This window comes from Scleropages formosus, chromosome 7, assembly GCF_900964775.1.
Source record: "Scleropages formosus chromosome 7, fSclFor1.1, whole genome shotgun sequence".
In the NCBI taxonomy this organism is placed as follows: Eukaryota; Metazoa; Chordata; class Actinopteri; order Osteoglossiformes; family Osteoglossidae; genus Scleropages; species Scleropages formosus.
In genome coordinates this window covers 22,193,371-22,217,851 of record NC_041812.1, presented here as the reverse complement: position 1 = coordinate 22,217,851, position 24,481 = coordinate 22,193,371, and the positions used below count along the sequence as shown (strand labels likewise).

Genomic DNA, 24,481 nt, shown 5'->3' with positions numbered 1-24,481 from the left:
TAACATTATTCATTTGTCTAATGGCCATTCCAATAGAACCACATTTTTAAGAATATATATTAAGTTTCCAGTGGATTTCAGACAATAATTCCACACAATGAGGGGCAGCTGATAGCATAGTGGTTAGCGCTATGGTCATTGGACCTAAAAATTGTAGGTTTGACTCCCACCTCTACCTCTAGTACCTTTGAGCAAGGACCTTATTGTTAATTGCTCCAACAAAGATCACTCAGTTGTTTAAACAGGTAGATAACTGCAAGGTATTTTGGAGAAAAGTGTCAGTTTTTTTTTTTTTCTTATATTTTAAAACTGGATAATGATGTTATCAAATGAATATTCAACTCCTGTGGACATGTTCTTTTAGTCTAAACTATTGTAAAAAGAATGATATATCACTTAGAAGTAAAGTTTTATCCTTCCTGCTATTCTTCTTTTTTTCGTGTGCATTTAATAGTCTATGCATTTAATAGTCTATTAACGTATGTTTTAAGAGTGAACATTTTATAGAACACAGTGTTTATGCATGGAAGGACTGTCAGTGCGGAGTGGCTTTCTGTGGTTTACCGTGCTCCTCTCTCAGATCTTCCACATCACGGGACTTACGTCACGGGGCTCACGTCACAGAGGCTTCGTAGCACAGGGGGAGAAAGCCGGGTGACAGGCTCGATACGAGAGATAATTGGGCAGCACACGGTGCCGGGTGACAATGAGACTGTCTGTAGGGAGGGAGGGCTAAACCTCTCCATGCAGGGATTTGTCATGGGTAGGGGTGGGGGTGGGGGTGATGGGCAGCCTGACTCTGACAGCTGGAATCCATCCCTTGGATATAGGGCCACCACTCTACCTCCGAGGATAAGCTTCAAACACACCACAGAGGCTCCACATTTATCCCTCAATACCAATTTATGTAGCTTCTTTTGTCTACAGATTAAGTCTTGGAAAAGACTTGGCAGAATTAGCATCGCAATACAGCAAAGTGTTTAAATGGAAGATTTTGGTGGGTGGTTGTGCAACAGAACAAGAGAGTTCTACAAATAGTGCTTTTGTTGCTCTTGTCAGAACACGTCACACTGTGTTGCAGAAGGAGTTCATCTGTAACATGGGTCAAAGCTATTAACAGAAGCTCATTTTAATGTAAGAATCTACTGATGGGATTATTTGCAACCTCATTTATAACCAGGGCTGTGTAGCCTATAGATGTAAGTCATGTAGTGAGAAGAACAAGGTGGTACATGCAAAATATACAATACTTGTAACCAACATTTGTAATCACCCCAGCACTTAGACATAAGAAAACATTTAGTCATAAGTTCCATTTCTAATTAAAGATGTTCAGAGTATGTAAGCCTGTTCGGAATCATGCATAAATGTAATATTTGTTTTATTTTGCTCTGATGTTTCAAAATGCTTGTGTTTGTTTATCACACATTGCAATACCCGTCTTAAAACCCCCTTGAATATACAGACTATTTAAAAAACATAGGTATTTATTTCATCCATAAACGGATATAATTAAATGTCTCAGATGAACTCATGATTAACATTATTTCCCATAATGCAACTATTTACATTTAAACAGTAACGCGGGTCGTTACAATATGTTAAGGGTCAAGATATTTATATGTCATTTATATATCAATTAATCAAGAAAAATCTAATTCAAAACTAAATCCAGAATATCAGAAATACCCTGGAAACCTTTAATTCCAGGGCTAAGGCCCACATATCTGATTGAGTTTTTGCTCATTAATTAATATTCTGATTCCACATTTAAGAACTATATGGTGTGAATGAAATTCCACCTGTATCTATTCATGTATCTTGTACGAGTTTTGCTTTTTAACTTTTAACCTGAATCTATGGTAAATATTCAAGATCACTGAGATAAAGTTGGACTATCTTTTATCACTCACACAAAACACACACATTTTCTGAACCGCTTGTCCCATACGGGGTCACGGGGAACCGGAGCCTACCCGGCGACACGGGGCGTAAGGCCGGAGGGGGAGGGGACACACCCAGGACGGGACGCCAGTCCGTCGCAAGGCACCCCAAGCGGGACTCGAACCCCAGACCCACCAGTGAGCAGGACCCGGTCCAACCCACTGCGCCACCGCACCCCCTCACACAAAACAGATTTTCATATTTTACCAAACATGTACATATGGCATTTAATTTCTACAGCGGGTCAAGATGCTAAAATGAGGTGCATGACGATCAGGATAGTTTTTGTACTTACTATCTGACTGATATTGCAATCTCTTTTACATTAGATGAAGTTAAAACTTAAATGAAGGTTTAAAGTTTTTAGTTGAGGCACAGGAAAATAACTGAAACTGAATTTCTGTCATATGCTTGGTGCCAAGAGACAACTGGTCCAATATTACTAGGTTGTTAAATGAAACATAATTCAATGAAAAGTCCTTTCTTGGATGAGTCTAACTTCAATCAACCCTCCAAGTTAAGGGTCCCCATCCATGCCTTTGGATCTCTCAGCATTCTGCAGCAGGGGCTCCTATCTTCAAATAACACACTCACAGAGATAAACACAGTTTAAACTGCATTATGATTATAGTAAAGGATGGAAAGTAAACTTTTATTCCAAAGAAACTCAATATATTCAGGCATGAATCATGTTATGTTCAGTATTCTGCGACTGGCTGAATATAAATGCTGCAGAAACCTTCAAAATGCTACTGTTTTAGCAAATGTACAAATAATTTACAAAATATGTTATGACTTCATTCCTATAGGATTTCTGTGTGTGTAGTACTGGTTAAACCATAATATAAGTATAATTTGTTTTGAGGTACTTCTAAATACTCTATCTTTATACCTTTACCTTTATACCTAAAAAGAAAAAAAAAAGAAAACTCATAAGGACTAAAAGGAAAATGTAACAAATACCTTTAATTTAAAAATATGCAGCTCACTTCATTACTCTGCATTCTGAGAAAATTATGTTTGTTTTTCTAACACAAAGTCTCAAACTCTTCAGCACTGTGTCATTCCAGCATGTAATGGGAAACTGTAGGATAAATTAGTTGTTTAATTACAGCCTTTCCTATGTGTGCAATTATGTAGCAAGCAAAATTAAAGCAACTCAAACTTGTAAGATGGCTCCACAAAAACATTCCAGCAACATCTCTCATCCCTCGCTATTAGCAGAGGCAACGCAAGACATTTTGCTTCACATCAGAAATCAAAAACATTTTGTTTGCGATGAAACAGATTGGCTCATTTATTGTAAACCCCACAAGCTAGACACTGCAAGTCGATCATCCACCAAAAGTTACACTGCATGCCTACTTTTCATTTTGTGTCTCCTCCATAAAACATAGAAATACAAAGTGATATATAAAAATAAAGCCTACAACACACACACACCGACTGAAGCCGCTTGTCCCAAACAGGGTCACGGCGAGCTGGAACCTAACCCGGCAACACAGGGCGTAAGGGGATACACCCAGGGTGGAATGCCAGTCCATTAAAAGGCACCCCAGGCGGGACTAAAACCCCAGACCCACCAGAGAGCAGGACCCAGCCAAACCCGCTGCGCCACCACACCCCCACTTTGAAGCCTACAATACATAATTAAAAGCAAATAGCTCAAAATGCATCAGTAAAGGAAACCATACACACTGAAAATAAATTATTGTGGATGGTGCAATAGAAAATGGTGAAACACCTGCTTCCCAGAAGAGAAAGTTCTGTTTCCTTCGTTGATTTATTAATACCACTAATGTGCCCTGCAGCCTCCTAGTTGCATATTAGGATATCCTTTTTTAGATAGTACCCCTTTTTTGGATTAATTTTTCATCTAAAACTGAGAGAGCTCCTGTGACTTTGTAAATATTTTATAAACGTAAGGTTTTCCAAACACAGTGAAGTGAATTTCATGAACGAAACACGTCTGATAGGACTGCAGATATTATAAGTGGTCGCTGAGATCTAACTTGTTATACTCCTGTAAAATACATGTTGTAGATATTTTGTATTTTGAACCTACTTGTGTCTCTTAATAGTTCTGGTATAAATATGGGGTATATTCTCGAATTTTTTGCATTGAATGGAATCTGAATTATTACCATTCACATTTTCAAATCAGCACTGAATGGGCTTAAAATATTAAGCAAAAAAAAATCAGATTCCAAGATAAAAGTTGCAGTGAGGCTCATTGACACCAACAACTTGCATGAGATGTACTGATATTATATTATAAAATACAGTAGATTCTGATTTTAAAAAGTATTGTCTTGTAAAATTGTCATGTACTTCTGAACTAATTACACACCTTGTATTAATGGCATCAACAAAAAATGGTATTAAAATTAACTCTGTCTTACCCACTTTCAACTCAGTGAGAGTAGATTGTGGAGTACAATATTCAAAGACAAGAAATGTCAGTTCACTCATGTTTTTCTCACTACCAACAATTTGTGATCTAGATATCAAAAAAGTTGTGTCAGTATCAAATACACATCCATCAAAACTGCTATCTTTCCAAAGCTGTACAGTATTGCATTTGCAGGGGAAATGCTCTGACACTGCATTAATGATGAGTATTCATCATCCCCAGAGCATCTTCATGGCCAACTCCCAAAGTATTGTTCAGCTGTTAGGTTAACTCTGCTGGGATGAAGGGAAAATGAAATATTACACTGTTTCTTCCTGCAGAGAAAAATAAAGTACCTATCCTATTATATCCTGTCCCTTTCCATTCCATACCATCCTATCCTGTCCCATTCCATCCTATCCTATCCTATCCTATCCTAACCTTATAGATATTACGTGCTGACACTAGACATATTGAACAAAATCCGAGTACAGTTTCAGTTAGAGATTAGAATATATATTATATTTGTTAATATCTTCAATGGAAAAGGAATAGTTTGCTTTTCTCATTCTGGGAACATTGACGTTGTCCCAAGTTTTTTTTGCATAAACCAGTGGAAAGAGGAAGATAAGAAATAATTTGTCATTTGTGCCCAGTTTTAAAGCCTGCTGACTGATAGACAAGTAATAAAGCAAATAATATCAATAATTCTCTACATTTCATGCTTTATATCTCATTTAATAATATTACATTTCAATACATTTTGAATGTCAGGGCTGGATGAAATGAAGAAAGCAATGCTGCTATAAAGTAATTTTATAATACAAAATGTGGAAAAATAAATGACAATTGGAGCACAAGAACCAGTAAGACAAAATGTATCAAGCAAAACAGACTGAATATTTAGTGCAAACTCAAATTTGTGCTGGTGTTTGCTTTCTGCCTCTTGAGATTTTTCTGAAACTGCAACAAAACAGTTGAGCTGTAACGAGCTGAAAGTAGCTCTTCAGTTAAAAGTCTTTGCATTTCAGTCACACTGTTTCAAAATTGTTTAACAAGTGGCCCTAAGAGGATTTTTTTTTCTTTTTTTCTCTGCTGCAGATTACGCATATTTTATTTAATTTTAATGTTTAAAAGAAATGGACCAAGGCAGCAATGCCCTAGGCAGTGTTTTAGTGAAGAATCTATAGTGCACAACTCAACAAACATACAGCACTTTAAGTTTTATGAAATGTCTTAGACTGAGAAAACAATTGTTTAGGCCCACAGTCACAAAAGATAATAATAATAATAATAATAATAATAATAATAATAGTGATGATGATGATGATGATGATGATGATGATGTCTCCAAGCTGCCATTTGCCCATGAGATGAGATATTCTTCTAGTTTCTGTTGCTCAGTACTTTATATTATGCACTGTATGAAGTGGCAATACATTACCGGCTTTCATGGTTCTTGGCTCATACTAGATCAATTGAAATTATAAAATGAAATTTGAGCTCACTAAACCAGGGTTTGTTTTTATGCCAGTGATATAACACATTATACAAATGTAGCCCTAATTTTATTACCAAGCCTTTTGCCAAAATTCACTGAGAAATGTCCTCATATAACAAATAGCTCGTGCTTGCAGAGCACGGACTGTGTACCTGCTGTCAGAAACCATTTTCATCAGAAATAGTTCAGAATTGTCAAAAAAAAAAGAGAGAAAATTAGAGCAGGCAAGTTATCCACAGGATCAGTGCACATCAGTCACAAAGGAAGCTTTCTGAAAGAAATTAAATATGCTGATGATGTATAAGTATAGTTGGTATTTACTTTAAAACATCAGTATTTAATGCAATGCTATAAACCACAGGTTGCTCACACAGGCTTTATTTCATAGAGTGTTTGATTTTCAGTGTCTTTAGAGAGTTGTCACAGACCATCACACACTTTCTGCATGAGCACCATCTCATTTGTCATTAGCGCCTCACTGCAAACACCCCAAGCCCTCCGAGGTAAGCTGGTAAAGTCAGAATCCCTTTGCCAACACACACACACACACACACACACACACACACACACACACACACACACACACACACAGAGGCTTTTATTGAATAATTAATATGTTAATGTGAACATGTATCCATCCATTATCACTAATCACATGTCTTAATGCAAGGTCACACCCTAGGAACTGTGCTGTTGTGTTGCCACTGAACATTTCAAATAGTTTACAGCACCGTGAGTGAGGAAAAAAGTGAGGATCCTGGCTACTGGGAAACACTGTGTGTATATACAGTATGTATGTATGTAAGGCTATAGGCCTCAAATCCTGTGTAATCCTACATTTGTCCTACAAGACATTTTCAGTCTTGTGCTCAAAAGTTTGACAGTTTTCCAAGTTGAGTGAAAACTTTGTCTTGACTAACAAACAATGGGTATTTTCTCAAATTCTTCTTCTTCTTCTTCTTCTTCTTCTTCTTCTTCTTCTTCATCTTCTTCTTCATCTTCTTCTTCATCTTCTTCTTCTTCTTATTATTATTATTTAGAACATAATTTTTTTAAATGTTATTATTTTCTAACTTACAGGATTGTAAGAGATTTGCATCACTTTGGAGAAAAGCATCTGCTAAACAAATAAATGTAATGTCAATGTAAAAGATGAGGTCCCTACTTATTTAAAAGAACTTATTAGTATGTATAAACCAGAGCACACTATTAGTCCACAGAATACAAGAATCTTTGTACTTCTTTAAAGAAAAAGAAAAAAAAAAAAAACACAGAGGTGAAGTCCTCTAATATAGGACCATTAAACTATACAACTGTCTACCACCCAGTGTGAGGGATGCTGCTTCAACCGTCACATTCAAATCGAGAACTGAACCCCACTACATCCCATTAGACTTTCTGACTAAAGCTGATGGTGCTGCTCTCACCTTCCTGTTTATGTGCTTTCAATAACCATGCGCATCTGTTCTTTCCCGCTCTGACTCCCGTGGGTGTTGGCACACTCAGGGTGAACTCTGCCCAGTGGAGACCTGAGAGCCTTCTCTGTTTGTATGTTCTGGCCCACTGAAGATCACTGCTCGCAACACAGGGGGTATTTCAATGACCACTCCAGCATGTGCTTACTGAGTACCGACACGTGCTGGCCGGATCGCGAAGGCAGGTGGACAGCTGACCTTTGACCCCCTGCGATTTTATTTATTTCTCATTTCCTTTAGTTGTAACTTTATGAGCACTTTTCCCTCGGCTTTTGTCCTTTTTCTGGACTATTGTATCAAATTGTGTATCGTCATTGCTACATGTTCCATGAATCATTGCGATAACTGTACAGTTGTAAAATGGAAATATTTACATTGTATAATGTAATTATATAATGTATCATAATCCTTTCGTGGAGTGAAAAAGTGAAAGGAAACACAAAGACAGAAATAATTACAAAAAAGCACAATGACATTCTATCTATCTATCTATCTATCTCTTTGTCTGTCTGTCTGCCTACTGAATGCAAAGGTGATAAACAGGACACATTAGACATGTTCCCTCAGTAAAAACTGCACTACTTCAAGGGATTTTTCAGCCTAAAAGGACTATTTGTCTTGCACCTGACAAACAAGCAACACTCTTGGAGAAGCTGCTTTCATCCTGCTTTTAACTGTCACAACAAACAGATTCTGACAGTCACGCCTGGTTACTCAGCCACGATATTGAGTCCTGACTCCAGCAAGTTCCTACGGCTACATCGCAGCGCTAACTTTTGATCAGATTGTGTTCTGCTGTAGAGACGGTGAGGTTTTCTCCTTTTCTTTCCCTTTTTCATCTCTAAGCAGGAAATTACTAATGAGCTGCAAAATTTCTCAGTCCAATACATTGCTGTCTGTATGTTCATGTCTCACAGTTAAGTCCTTTTTTATTGTCCTGACCATTTTGAATCTGGACATGTGAACAGTTCTTTCTAGAAGAAAAGCCTTGAATTTCTTATTTTGTGCGCATTTTTTTCCTTCTCCCCAGTGACATAATTGTGTCACTGTTTACTTTTCTCTTTACACTTTTTATTTTATATATTTTTTTTTCCTATGACCACTGCTCAGCAGTTTGTTTTATTATTGACTACTAATCTTCATACTTTTGTTTTAAAATATAAAGTGAACCAGCAGAATTCGCGATCACATGCACCTTTGGTGGCCCTTTGTATGACTGTTAGGTATTTACTGAATGGAGCTTTTATGACCTTCTCTATACTTTACTTGAGGCAAGTAAAGCAGCAACAACAGCCAATGTAGGAAGCATTTTTATGAGAAACGGACCACAATTTAAAGAACATCAGCATCTAGCCTGTTTTTAAGAAATGTTTAGTGATATTAATCTTTTCCTGTTGCATTTTATATCTGAAGATCCCCCTATCAATACAATACAGGTGGTCCCCAAATTACGATGGGGTTATGTTCCATGAAACCCATAGTAAGTCAAAAATATCGCAAGTTGAAATGCATTTAATACACCTAACACATACCTCTGCATGACAGACTGGGAGATGGGGATTGCTGCCACTGCCCAGCATCGCGATAGAGTATTACACCACATATTGCTTGCCTGGAAAAAAAAAAAAAAAATCAAAATTCAAAGTACGGTTTCTACTGAATGTCTATCGGCAGCTCACCATCGTAACATTGAAAAATCATAAGTCAAACCAGTCTGTCACGCAGGAGCGTCTGTATTTGGATGGCTCAGGAGATTCATTTTCTTTAGTTTCAAAAATGAACGAACACACACACACACACACACTTTCTGAACCACTTGTCCCATTCGGGGTCGCAGGGAGCCGGGGATTAACCCAGCAACACAGGGCGTAAGGCTAGAGGGGGAGGGGACACACCCAGGACAGGACGCCAGTCTGTCGCAAGGCACCTCAAGCGGGACTTGAACCCCAGACCCACCGGAGAGCAGGACCCAGTCCAACCCACTGCACCCCCAAAATGAACAATGGATCTATATGATAATTCACAGAATTTTTTTCATATCTTTCTGGATAGTGGACATACTGGGCAATGGTACTTTACCAGAATTTGAAAAATTATTATAAAAACATACATAGTACTGGCTTAAACACATTAGGTTAAAACTTTTTGCTTATTATTGTTGTGCGTAAAGGGGGGTGCAGTGGCGCAGCAGGTTTGGCCTGTCCCTGCTTTCTGCTGGGTCTGGGGTTCAAGTCCTGCTGGGGGTGCCTTGTGGCAGACTGGCGTCCTGTCTTGGGTATGTCCCCTCTCCCTCTAGCCGTGCGCCCTGTGTTGCTGGGTTAGGCTCTGGCTCATCATAACCCTGCTTGGGACAAGCGGTTTCAGGCGACGTGTGTGTTGTGGGCAATTTGCCTGTTATTACTGTTTGCAAATTGTTCGGATACAGTTGAAATGTGCAGCCTTTGGGAAGGCTTTCTTATCTGAACTCATGAAGGACTTCAGGCATACTACTTGACTCTCCACTGTACCACTACCACTGTAATGTAAATGAGAGTTGTCTTAGATTTGAACCAATAGAACAACTCCAAGATTTGTACATACAACAACTAAAATTGTCCTATTTGAGAGTTTTCAGATGGACAGAAGATGTTCTACTACTGTTAAGAGATGAAATGCCAAGAAATCAACCGACATCTGCTGCTGATAGCCTCAGCAGCCATGACTGAGACACTTCCATAGTATTTTTGCCTTTATATTTTGTACCATCTGCATTATCAACAAGAAAGAACCATAAACTGTGGGTTTGTGGCTCAACATTTCATGTAATGCAGTGTACAAGAATGTTTGTAAAATTATTATTATAAACTGTACCAATTAAAGAGTCAGTATGCCACTTGCCATGATTTTTATGTGTGTGACCCTTGGACCAGTCCACAATAAATTTTGTTCTGCAGTACCGTATACAGTAAGGATCACAGCAATATGTAGAATCAGTTGTCTGTATTGTCTAATTCTAAAATTATACAGTAACAAAAAAACACAAGAGTTGCTAAACAAAGTCTTACAGAACAACACACACACACACACACACACACATTTTCAGAACCGCTTGTCCCATACGGGGTCACGGGGAACCGGAGCCTAACCCGGCAACTCAGAGCGTAAGGCTGGAGGGGGAGGGGACACACCCAGGACGGGACGCCAGTCCGTCGCAAGGCACCCCAAGCGGGACTTGAACCCCAGACCCACCGAAGAGCAGGACTGTGGTCCAACCCACTGCGCCACCGCACCCCCTTCCTTACAGAACAACAGACATTCCAAAATGTTTTTGCAATTTATTTCCATTTTTCCACTTAGCAATAAGTCCTGAGTATATTTTCCCAACTGCATATTTCACTGAAATCACTTTTCACCAGCACTGCCCACTCCAATGGACACCAAAGTGTGATTTTTTTATTGTATAGCGAGAAGTCTCCAATTAAAGGTGGCTACAGATTGTAGACTTTGGATGTGGCTCAGCTAAGTCACTTTGGTACTATGTAACACCACATGTGCTGTCAGAAACGTGGCGTAAAGTTTGATTTGTTCATTTGTGAAACAGATTCTCGGTGGGTTCCTTGGCCTGCGGCATGAGTAGCTGATGGAAGTGGCACCGGTTCAACCACAGTAAAAAAAAGCCCACTGCTTTTGCCTCTGATAATAGCAAACAAGATTCCAGGTCTGTCCATCAATAACTATTATTAGTTTTTAAAGGTTTAAATAAAATTATTAATATACATAATATGACAAAAAAAAACAGAAAGATGAGACTAAACACTATCAGCTGTACTGCACACAAAGTAATCTAATGCTATTCTCAGAAATATAGCAAATTAAAGCCAAGTTGAGCTTTGTGTCGCACAATATTTTGCATCACTACACCTTTCTGCTTTTAGCTTGTGCTTTGTAAAATATGATAGCATATTGCATCTTTGTCCTTTCCCTTGGTGCGCTTACTAAAAGAAGACCATCCTCATAAAAAAGAAAACAGCACCAAAAAAAAAAAAAAAACAGAGAATCAGAATAAAATTAAAGGTAACTTTTCAAGGGGGTGCAGTAGCACAGCAGGTTTGGCTGGATCCTACTCTCTGGTGAGTCTGGGGTTCGAGTCCTGCTTGGGGTGCCTTGTAACAGACTGGCATCCCATCCTTGGTGTGTGCCCTCCCCCTCCAACCTTGTGCCCTGTGTTGCTGGGTTAGTCTCCGGTTCGCCGTGACCCTGCTTCGGACAAGCAGTTGTAGACTGTGTGTGTAATTTGTTGATGCTTAGTTTAAAAAGAAAAATGTAGATGCAAAACATACAGGAATGATAACACAACTTTATTTTACTCACTGATTGAAATACCACTTTACACAATGATGATCTACTCACTGCTGAAATATCAATACAGTATGAAATATGTTTTATCAGTTGCCGTTTTTATTTTCTAGTCCATCTGGACATACTCATATGCTGAAAATATATTTTTTTTCTAAAAGTTACAATTTTAGCTTTGTACTATATCTTAAAGGATGAATATGCACATCTACCTACACCTGAGAAATGACATGAGCTCTGCAGGCTTCTGTTAGTCTGAATTTATGTCACCATTACATTATGACTTTTTTTGCAACCCTTGTTTTTTATCAGTTATCATATCCAAATACCTAAGTTAGGCAACTCTTGTAAGTTCATCCATTGCCAAGAACTGCTTGTCCCGAGCGGAGTCGCGGTGAGCCAGAGTCTTACCCGGCAACACAGGGCGCAAGGCCGAGGGGGGGGAGGGGACACACCAAGGATGGGACGCCAGTCTGTCGAAGAGCACCCCAAGCAGGGCTCGAACTCCAGACCCGTCACACAGCAGACACCCGCTGAACCCACCCCACCCAGCTCTTGTAAGTATTATCCAATAAAATGCCACTGTTTCTGTAAGAATCAGAGATCGAATGTCTCTGAAATTTATTCTCATAACTAATAATCTAAGTGGCCTGGTATATTCCCAGACTTTATTCTTTTCCATGGTAAATTGCATAGGTAATACTTAATACTAGGTGGTACTGGATGTCCATGAGAGTCGACTGCAGGGTTTCTTACTGCTTAAGACAGAAAAATACTGTATGCATAATTTTGAGTAATTTTTTAGATATGTGCAAAGGAGAATCACTTTGCAATTAATTATGCTGAAGTAGCCCAAACCTCTACTTCAAGTATATTACCAAACATAATGAATATATAACGATGTAGTAAACCGGAAACTTTTTTTTTCAGCTATACGTTCACAGAGTGGATGCCCATGCTGTTATTCAGCTTGATGTATGAGACTGTCTGAAAAGGTCACGGCCTTCCCTTCTGAGGTTAGTTTAACCCAGCACAAGAGACCCTGCCTCACACTGTCGACACACTGATGGACAGGTTTGTCCTCAGTGCAGACTTTTCCATATTCCACATGGATGACAAAAGCCTCCAACAGGGGAAAAAAGTTGAAAAGTCTGCTGCTTTCCCATGAGAAGATAACAAAAAGTCACTTACCCAGCTTACATACACACGCTTATACGTAAACTGAATAAAGTGTATCGAAGACATTGGCTGTGTAGAAAGTCAAAGCACAGCATCATATGTAGGATACTATAAGTACGTCCATGCTTCTTTATGGTAAAAGAAGTGCAATCCAAAGCCTCAAAATGTAAACATCATCCATCCATCCATCCATCCATCCATCCATCCATCCATCCATCCACCCATCCATCCATCCATAACTGCTTGACCAATGCACGTTTGTGGTGGTCCAGAACCTTTACTGAAAACATATCTGAGGTGGGGATATCCTGAACAGGACACCAGTCCATCACAGGGCAATCACACACGATGATTCTCTCTGTCACACACACTACAAGGAATTAAGTCACTAATCCACCTGAAACACATACCGCTGAGGAGAGGAAAGCAGAGCATGTGGAGGAGCACATGCAAATTCCAAACTGACTGAACCAGATCAAACCTATGTCTGAAACCATAGCCTAGGAGCTGTGGTGCACCAGAGCTACCATGTGCACTGTTGTGACACTTAAAAACATACATTTTTTTAAAGAAAAGGAACAAGCCACAAACACACCTACAAAGAATGTTCACATTTTCTTCTAAATTCCATGTTTCCACACACACTTTTTGTAAAGGTACTTATAACTGATTCAGATGGAAATGATTTCAAAACAAAACATTTCTTTTTTATGTAAAAATCAAATATTAAGGAGTTTAAGCATCATAATCCACACAAATAAATATGTCATTTAGTTCTTTCCAAGCTTTCCCAGCATCCCTTGCTTCGAGACAGCCGGGCCATCTCAGATCAGATTACATGGCCCAATGCCGCCAACAGGAGGGACTGGGCACCATTAGCCTGCTCTCCTTTTAACAGGATCATTTTTGGGCTCCACCTGGCCCTGCCCTCAACATTGACAGACCCACGCAGAGCCAAATCCCATTTACTGGATGTCAGCAGCACAGCAGGCAGTTCCATATGGGCTGCGAGATGCACATTTTAGCGAGCCAGCCTGTCCCCCTTTCCATTTGCCAGTGGTGTGCAGAGTCACATTCATTTGATTATATCTGCCGCACCAGCCAGTTGCCGGGCAGGTCCCTTGGCTGCTCTTAGCCAGTTTGCCGTCATGTTCATCAGGGTCACTTCCTCGCTTATTATTATTTAGTACAGGGACGTCCAACGTGTGGCCTGCCGTTTCACTGAATGTAGCCTGCAAGAACATTTGTAAATTATTAATGTACACTGTGTCTTTGAATCACATGGTAATAGTTATGCTTAAACACAGACACCTGAACGTCACTTAAACAGAATACAACAAATCATTTCTTAGTTTAGACATTTAACCTTCCGTATGTTGTGACTGTAAATTGTGCGGCTCTCAGGCCAGTTCACAGTAATGATTGTAGCTCTTGGCTAAACTGTTGGACACCCCGATCAAACATCCTACAAACTAACTCCGTGCCTGCTGTTATTTTTAATGGGACATTGATGTTTTACGTATGCATTTTGCATCAGCTCAATAACATTTTAAACGGGTTCTTTAGCTGTGTTTATGCAAAACGTGCTTTGCAGTGACAGACTAAATACGGTACTGTATATGCTATACCTAAACAACACATGCTGTGCTAAAGGTAGATATGACTAATATCGTGGAGTCGAAGCAACCACTGGTGTTTTCCACGTTCTTGACGTGGCTTAAAATTGCCTTCTGCCATGGATATCTTTGGATTATAATGCATAACGTACACACTTGGTACTATGATGAGGAGGCTCAGGCACTGTGAGGCACCAGTGCTACCCACTGTGACTAGTGCTACCCTAATTTGTGACTAGTTTGTTTTTAGTCTCATAACAGAGTGAGCAGAGCTTTATTTATTTATTTATTTATTTATTGTTTCATGTTTTTTGATGACTGCCTCTGATTCATTAGTAAACATGCACTTCTTTATTGAATAAATGTATTCATATGTCAGGTGATGGTCTTCACAGTGTTTCTGTCATCTGCCGAGGATTAACTAAGGTACTGCTGAATCAAATGCATTAAAGTTAAATTATTGTCATGTGACCCTTGATATTCTGGGAAATTTATCTAAAGCTTCTCCTTTCAAGGCAAATGCTGTAACAGTTCAAAGTATTATATATTTATTTTAGAGATCCATGTGATATTTGAACTCGTCAGCTTAATTGAAGAGATCAGATAAATAGGCCAAAGCAATTGCCAACTTTGCATACTCTGACAATGAGCAGCAGATGTACTGAGATGCATTTTGGTGGATTGCATTTAAGGGTCAGTCAGTTCCCTGGAGGCTTCATCCAAAAGTAAATACTGTACAAACATCATCTTTGTTTAATGGTCCCATGATAATGTCTAAGAACAGAATACATATTTCATGTAATTTATGCCAAAACTTGTGAGATGAAAATATTTCCCTTTCTTGGTGAATGGTCAAAGTAAAGAATAGGTTATTTTCTTTGTATTTCTATACTTACCACAAACGTAGAGGGACACAATACACACAGTTTCAGAACCGCTTGTCCCATACAGGGTCGCGGGGAACCGGAGCCAACCCGGTAACACAGGGCGTAAGGCACATTTTCGTTAATATCTGTCTATACTTGCAATACTGTGTAAGTTGACTTAATACCCAAATAGTTACATAAATAATACATGGTAGAGCTAAGGTAAAAGAATAATCAGTATATGTAATAGCTATGAAGATGCAGGTTTCACCATTTGTGATATACTTACTTTGGGGACAGCAATCAGAGACCCATTGTCTTAAAACCTGTAGGCCTCTGCCTAAAATGTTGCCCCTGTATGTAAGTATGGTTAGAACACTTATGTGTATTTTGCATCCCTTAGTTTTCATTAATGCTAAAAGATATGGAGAAAGGTGTCAGCAAAATTAAAATTTTTCTACACACACACACACACACACACACACACACAGAATGACTAAGTAGGTCATGATAGTTTTTTTTTTTAATTTAGCTGAATAATTAATTTATTTTTATTTAATTATCTTCCTTTTATTTTGTTTGTTCTGGTTTCTGTTACAGAAATGATATCAAAAATGACTGGGCATAGCGAAAAACAAACAAACAAACATACAAACAAACAAATAATATACACGCGCAGTCTGGAGTAGAAATGCACATTCTGTCCATTGGCCGAATACATTTCAAAATTCACTGAAATTGTACTAAAATATGTTTACTCGTTGTTTTACTTATTGTTTAACTATTTTTTTCTCTCTCTCGGGTTGCGGCATCCAAGAAGACGTAATTTCAGTGTTTACTAATATTCGTGTAAAGACATGTGTAACTGATTCCCCCTACAGAAAAGTACACGCGCACGCACCTACACGCAACACTCGGGCGCGCGCGCACACACGTGTTTACACGCACACCCCCCCCCCCCCCCCCCCAAAGCTGTTTGTACTTATGTTCAAAGTTCAACATCACTAATATAATTAACGTCTAATTACCATGCAAATCCATTCATTGTTTTGCATACAAGAAGAAGATGCTGCACAGCCCCTTCAAGGTGTTTCCCAAGGATCTGCGGGACAGTGGGATCTGTGGGGTGCCAGTTCTCATTGGTTGAGAGGTCTCGAACCCTGTTCGATCTGTGCGGGCTCTCGCTGAGCGGCAGCCGGGGACGCGCAAAGTGGCTTTGCGCCTCCACATGGCAGTCTAACGGGCAGGGGAGACGCGCTCCCGCACAAGGCTTGGGCTGCATCGCGAACGGGCGTCGCGCCGCTCCACTGAGGAGGGACAGCGGCTCGGACCTTTTCGGGTGGGATACAGTTCTAGTCACACTTACTCTGCCTTCCTCCTCCCCCGGTTCGCATCTCTCCGCGCGTGCGGCTGCGTGTGACTGTGAGCGCGCAGAGCAGCCCGTGCGCGGACTGTGAGTGATGCGCGTCTCCGCGTGTGGACAAGTGGGGCCAGCTGGTGCAGGCGCATGGGACCCCACCGGAGCCCTTAGGTGAACGCGCCTCTGTCAAGGTAAGTGCTTTCTGAAACACCTTATCAAGGCTTATGTATAACATGTGTTTGCAAGAAATATGTGTTTCATAGGAGATGGGGAGGGGGGGGTCGCGAGCAACCGTGTGATCTGAAACTGGCACTTCTTGTTTCTGTTTTCAGGGAAAATTAATATTTGATTCACATGATCTATGTTTCGCTGTTTTTTTTAATTTATTTTAACTACAAAACATCCTGATATCAGTTTACTGATCTGACACTTTATCCAGTCATTTCATTATTATGTCCGTTAGGACCATGTCGTTTCAATGCATACGGACATCCAAGGGTGTTTATCATTTATTGCAGGGCAGTTGACTTGATCTCACATTTGCAAAGTGTCTGTCATCTCGCATTTTCGGATGTGAATATTTGAACAAAAAGAAATGTTTTATTATTTTACCACGAATGGATGCTGTAACAGATAGAGATGTTGAATGTGGCTATTTTAATTACTCAAACCTAATCTTGGTAAATTACGGTAAGCGGAGAAGATCCAAGATGTAGTTGTATAATATGTGACGCAGAATAAACCCGGTGGTATAATTAAAACCTGATTAATTCTGTTCGATTAATATGTCCCCCCCCCCGAATCACTTGGATCTTTCGAATGCTAAGAACGTACCTCTGTACTTCTGTGTCTGTAGGCTGTCCAACACCCGCACTTCTTTATATCCGCAACGGCACGTAATACGGCTGAAATAAGGAATATTGCAGCACTGTATGAAATTTCTTTCAAAAAAGCTTCATATGAGTGGCAAAGTGGGTTTCAATGTCAGACATTCGATTCGTGAACACAGAACATGGCAAAAACAGCCGCCCGATTCTTGCTGTGCGTTTTTTTTCACCGGAGCTCGAGAAGTGGCGGCACGAGCCCGCGCGCGCGCGCGCGCGCACAAGCGAAACGCTCGAGCTGCCGCTTGTGGCTGTGCTCGCGACAACAGGTTGAGGCGACAGTTTCACACTAATTATCGGTCACCGCGTAACCGCTTTTAGTCACGTCGTACATTAAAAGCAGATATGATGTATGTGTTGAAACAGCAGAACCCACCGAAACTCGGAATCAGGGCTAAAAAAAAAAGCGATAAGTTTTTATTTTAGTGGTTTGTTTTGAAATACCACTGAGGCCACTGACTGGCAGTGGCACTGCAGTTCTTGTGAAGCCGCAGCAGGCCAGCAGTGCGCGTTATGTTAAGCTCAAATTTTCGACGCTAAACATGTACTTTTGACGTTGGACTGCCAGGTATTCGATAGTTGCTAAATTTAGGATAATGTTGTGTAATTCCATACGTGATTCACCGAGGAAACGACGCCTGACGGGTTTTCTTCGTCGAGTACCCAGTTATTCTGCTGTTTTTAAATGACTACACGCTTGTACCATAAAGTGATGCAGCTGCACACTCTGACACACAGTCCCCACTGCATCTGCGCCTGCACACATAAGCTGTACCCAGTTCTGCGTCTGCATGGAAAAATATAAGGTTTGTCCTTCCTTGACACATACGATCCATATGCATAACCATACACTTGAGTCAAAGATACACCCCCTTGCCCAGGGATGCTCAGTTCCAATAGGGGGTGCTGTTGCTCTTCCATGAACAAGTGTGTTGCGCACATCTGTACACATCATCTGCTACACTTGGGTCTAGTGACTACAATTCAGTGTAATTTTCATTTTGGATAATTTGGAACCTTCGACCCCCAAGCCCCTGAACTGTCTGAGTCGTTTTTTGGGTTTTTTTTTTTTTTTTTTTTCCTGGACTATGAGACAAAGTAAATGAAGACTGCTCAGAATGTCCTTCACTGTTCAGTGATGCTGCACTTGTACACTGGATGCAAATTGAACAGACATGCTCAGACCATAAATCAGTTGCTTGAAAAGAGGCACATGCTGAGGGATCTATGCTCATTTAGGTTTAACAGTTTCATGTCTGTGACATGTAAGGGTAGGTATATACTGTAGGTACTAAATACAGTGTGCGTCTGTGTGTGTGTTCTAGATTGTAGGTTGTATTTCTACTGATAGTGTTCCTCTGCATAATTTCATGGAACAGTCATAATGACAGTTTGTGTAATGGTATTCACAGTTGCGTAATTGTGCCTTTCAAGGCAAGACAGTGTTAATGCACCATCGACGTTCTCATTGAACTGCATTTTAGTAAGTTTTAAAAGCTTATGTTTCACCCCATTACTATACTGATAAAATGTTGCTTTCAAAATAAAGGTTAAATAGAGATTATGGCATCTTTGTTTGTGCAGATAACTTTCTGATGACTACACAGATATCATGCAATACTTGTCAATGTTTTTGTCTCAAGAAAAAAAAAAAGCTCTGGCAAGGTCATTGGTGGAATGCTAAGGACAACATTATAAAACGAAGAATTTTGTGCACAATGGGATTATTTCAAATTTGAATCTTGTCAATTAGGCAGACGACCTTCAAATAAAGAAAAGCAGATTTCATGTCGTAAAAATTTTTCTCAAATATTTGATGTGTTATTCAAGGTTTTCATGTTCCTTTTAGCATTCCTGTGTACAGAATCTCATTGCCATTGCTGGATTGCGGTAGGAGATGAAAGAAGCAATTAGAAGGGTTATTAATAGACTGCTTCACTCTGAGGTGAAGATTGATCAAATTAGGGGGGTTTAATTTAAGTAAAACTGCCTCATAGCACCACACAAATTTCAGAAGTGGGTCACAGTGGTAAATACTGGTAAACAGCAGGGGGTTGGTTGTGTTATTTATAGTATACAACTTTAAACTATACCTATTTTTTGAGAACTCAGTAGGTTTTGATATTGGTCCTCTTGTGTAGTTAAGTGCAAAGGAGGCACAGGTCGTGCCAGTGAGCTTTATTATCATCTTCTGGATGTTGTTTCAAATACAGAGTACACAGTTTTTCTATTGTCCTGTAAAGAGATATGAAATGAACTGAATGTTGAAAATCAGTAATGATAGTTATGTTACAAGAAATAAAGTTATACTCAGGGAGGTATCCTTGGCCCAATAGATTTTTAATAAAAAGAAAAAAACACACACACACACACACACACACACACACACACACACACACACACACACACACACCTGCTTGTCCCATACGGGGTCGCAGGGAACCGGAGCCTACCCGGCAATACAGGGCGTATGGCCAGAGGGGGAGGGGACACACCCAGGACGGGACACCAGTCCGCCGCAAGGCACCCCAAGCAGGACTTGAACCCCAGGCCTACCGGAGAGCAGGACTGTGGTCTAACCCACTGCACCACCACGCTCCCCCTAAAAAGAAACAATATTACAGAAATGGTAAACTGAATGTTTTAACTGTTAAAAATGAAGATGACCATATTACATGTATGGACTAATGTCAAAATTGAACATATGCTAAGGATAATTAGTGCACCTTTTTCCCTGTCTTACCCATTTCACAGGCAGCACAGACAACTAGTAAACCTAAATATGCTGCATCTGATGTATTATCACAGTAAATAAGATAAGAAAATGTTAAGGTTACTTTCTTTCACTTTTTATGTGCCTGTGAGGCAGGCAGATTATTAGCTGAGTACTTCTTCCTACACTTTCACTGTAATTATGGTAAATACATTTAAAATTTAATTAATTACGAGGTGCATTCATTCATTCTCATTGACATTTTTTCTTCAAAATCCATTTAAATTTTTAAAAATTGTAGAATATACAGGGTACTAAATATTGACTTTTTAGGAGAAGATAGGCATGCATGTTGTATACCTTAAAAGTGGCGAACTCCTTATTTACAGTTTGCAGCTTGAGATTATAATTTTGAGTTTATCTGATAAGCAGATACTGTATTGATCCTACTTTATAAACCTCAGATGATTATAAATAACATCACTTCCCTGACAGTGCTTTAAAGAAGACAAACACAAGAGTGGTGCCTTAGCTTCAGAATATGAGTGATAGAAAAAATACAATGAACACTTTCATGGGAGATTTGAATGACTATGGTTTACTTGCCAGTGATGTTTATGAATATTAGTTAAATACTGCAAATTAAAACTTTTTAAATGTTTTTGTAACTTAAGCATTTGTCATTCACAGGATTGTAATGGATTTCAACATATGAGTGCACTATAATTCTTTTACTCCCTTTTATATTACTGCATTACATTCATGATTCTGTTAGTACAGTCAATTGGTTATAATCCAGACACATTTTTATTTCTCCAGTGTTTAAAGATGCAAAATGACAGGTGGTCTCAGCAATTTACTTTGTGCCACTCAGGTAACATATGTCCTTGCAGAAGTTACTTAAGACAGCTGGGTGTACATCATCTCACCCGATAATTTACAGGAACATCAATAAGCACTGCGGAGGAGAAGAAAGGTGATGATCATAATTGCATTTACTAAAAGTGTAGTTTTGCTTGTTTCTTTATTATGCAATGATGATGCAGTTTCATAGACATACATGATAGTCCAACATGTCTAACATTTTCCGTAGTCATTGTCATTGCTTACAAGTACTCATTGTCAGTTCTAACCCTGAAATAACTAAGAGCAAAATAAATTAATGACAGTTATGTGCTGTTTTCATTTTTCATAGCACCTTAATGCTGCCTGAATTACAAAGTTCCATTCCATCTTTTGTATCTGTTTAGTATTTTTTGTATATGGGCTCTTAATCTTACAAACACTCTTTGGATCGGAAGTCTCTTTGTAACTCATTTTGCTCATAATTCCACAGTAACTTTTACTCATGAACCACAGCCAACAAAGGATCAATAATTCTTCCCTTTACGTACTCCTTTTATTTAAGGAAGTGCAGCTTAAGATAAATCAATCAACAGGATAAATGTTTCTACTAAAAAATTTTTCTGTTTTTCAAATTACTACACTTATGAAAATATGTTTGACATAAGTGACATTCTATAGCAAAGACTATGGAGCAAGAAGGTCAGCTACAGCAAGATGATTTCTGAATGTTTATTTTTTGAGTGTCAACACACACTGGTTAGCATATTATTATTTTAAAGAAAATTATCACTTCTTCCCACATATTTTACTCATTCATTTCCATTGAAATAACCCCATTACACAAACTAATGTGATTAAAAACCAAGTCAGGTTTCATACAAGTAGTTGAAGTCTTAAGAGGACTTAAGGTTATATGGCACCCATGTAAAATGCTATAAACGCACATGTACTTAATAAAAGGTAGAGTGTTAAGGACCCCCCACAGGTCAATAGGTTTTTCTTTTCTTTTTTTTCCCGCAGTATATTTATAAACCTGAAACTTCAATACGGTTTAATTTTTAATGTGTCAGGTGGCCAGTGTTATGTGTAATTATGGGCAGGTCAAGAGCTTTAGCCAACTCTGCCCTTGTGGGCAGTGTCTCAAAATGTCACTGGGTTTCTGAACCTCCTGGTTACAGTGCTGGCCTCCCTTCTCCTTTACCCTCACTTCTTCAGTTGAAATTCTTTGTTGGTCCCTTCAATCCCCGTAGCTCAGTCTACCAGCAAAGGAAGCCCTTCTGCTTTGTCTTGCCACCACATTCTCTGCTAGTAGTGCTCTTTAAGTGGCAGCAGGGGTGGGTGGTCTTCCATACCTGGTGCTTAGTTTGAGCTCTATGTATAAACAAAATAAAATAAAGGTATGTAGTAATATTGGAATTCAGAATTGTTACGAGACACCCAGGCACTTTGTGATTCCCTGGAGGGGGTACAGAGTGTGTCAGATAAAACAGAAGCACACTGCTGCCTGGTTTTTTTACTGACCATATCATTTGGGTGTCTGTGGCATTGTTGTTGCTTCAGAAGCTTTTTCCAGATTTTTCTTTATTTTCTCCTTAATTTCTTCGGAGAGACTTGCACACCAATTGACTTCCACTGCTTACAGTTTAATAGTACAGTATTTCCTTTTGATGTGTACAGCTGGTTCCTTTGCACCTATCTAAAAGATACAAAACTGTTTGACTTTTGGTTGCAGTCCAAGTTCCTATAAATAATATTTCTGAATCTACTGATGTCAGCTCAACTCCTAAAAATATTTGTCTGAATAAAGGCCTTTCCTGAGTTTAGTTTGCCAGACATGTTAGCTGGTTAATAAACATAAGGTCAGAAGGATTTGAAGCAATGGAAATGCCTCCTTTAAATAGGAGATTTAGAATTACAGTCAGAATAAGAATTTTCTTGGGAATAAATATGTACAATTCCAATGTGGTGTGTTATCAGGATTCATCTATCCTGCATTTTATGCACCTACTGGAGCGATGAACATTGGTGCATCAAGCGGAAAGAAACAAACTAGGTTTACTTAAGAATCACATGTCTGCAGCTATGTCCCTTTCCCCTAATGTAATGCACAAATTGTATTTTCGCTGAGATGGATGTCACTTTGGAGAAAGCTTCTACTAAATGATTAAATGTAAATACTGTAGAACACTTGCAGTTAGACACACAATTTAAATGAACCAAAACACAGTCTTAGAATATTTCCTTTGGTCAGGGTGGAATGAAGGATAATCTAAAGAAGATTTCTCGGATGGAAATGTTGCAATTGCTTCATCAAGTATGAAGTGATACACAGATGTACAAGCTTTTGTAAACATGTCATGATTTGCTTAGAAAACATGGTGAAACCAATTAGTTTGTGTTTAAATGTCTATCCATTACTGTTTTTATTTTATAATTTCAGTTCATGGTAGTGAATCATTTAAGGGGGTGCGGTGGCGCAGTGGGTTGGACCATGGTCCTGCTCTCTTAGGGGTCTGAGGTTCAAGTCCTGCTTGGGGTGCCTTGCGGTGGATTGGCATCCTGTCCTGGGTGTGTCCCCTCCCACTCCGGCCTTACGCCCTGTGTTACGGGGTAGGCTCTGATTCCCCGTGTGGGACAAGCGGTTCTCAAGGTGGGTGTGTAGTAGTGAATCATATTTATTAGAAAAAAAAAACCACTATATTCAAAAGCAACAGCACCAAAATGCCTGTTAATTCCCTTCCTAAAGAGCCAAACCTAACCATGCAGTAGGCCTTGAAAAAAATGGATTTAGAAACAACCAAATTAAAGGATGATACCATGGTGTCCCTAATGCACTATGCTATGTATCATATAACCTTTCATGTTAACATCTTTTCTGTGTAGGGTTTCAGTGATGTGCACCACAGGACTATCAAACTTCCTGGAAATATGCATACAAAAGTTAGTCTGCACATTACATTTATTCATTTAGCTGACGCTTTTCTCCAAAGCTACATACATCTCATAGAAACTTACTTCTTGTCCAATTTTGTCCAAAGGCATGTATCTGTGTATGTAGGAGATAACCCTGGAGATGCAAGGTGTCTTTTGTAGAGGTCAAAAATGCTGTTGTGCGCTGGTTTTTGGTATCAAGTCCTAGGACTAACCACGGAGTGTAATTGTGCTGTTGCAGGCTATTCAGCCAAGAATTACAAGATGCTATGCAATTCCATACCACCTTTTTCATTTCATTCTCTTTATCAGGCAAAAATGAAGAATTCAGGCTAGCCCTGTATCTAGGTGCCTTCCTTTACCAGTTCAAAGAAAAGAATACACAACCACTGTAACTAAAGGTTAGGCCTCGATCAAAAGCAGGAGGGGAATCCTTGAG

The 24,481-nt window shown here is 39.3% G+C and overlaps 1 protein-coding gene across 1 annotated transcript in view; it reads left to right on the top strand.

The window, feature by feature from the left end:
• Window positions 1-16,496: 16,496 nt before the first annotated feature.
• The window catches only part of LOC108926185 (cadherin-11-like), a 37,898-nt gene continuing 29,913 nt past the window's right edge, over window positions 16,497-24,481 (top strand). The window contains exon 1 of the mRNA XM_018738748.2: window positions 16,497-16,859. The gene's annotated coding sequence lies outside the window, so the exon portion shown is untranslated. The remainder of the gene's footprint in view (window positions 16,860-24,481) is intronic.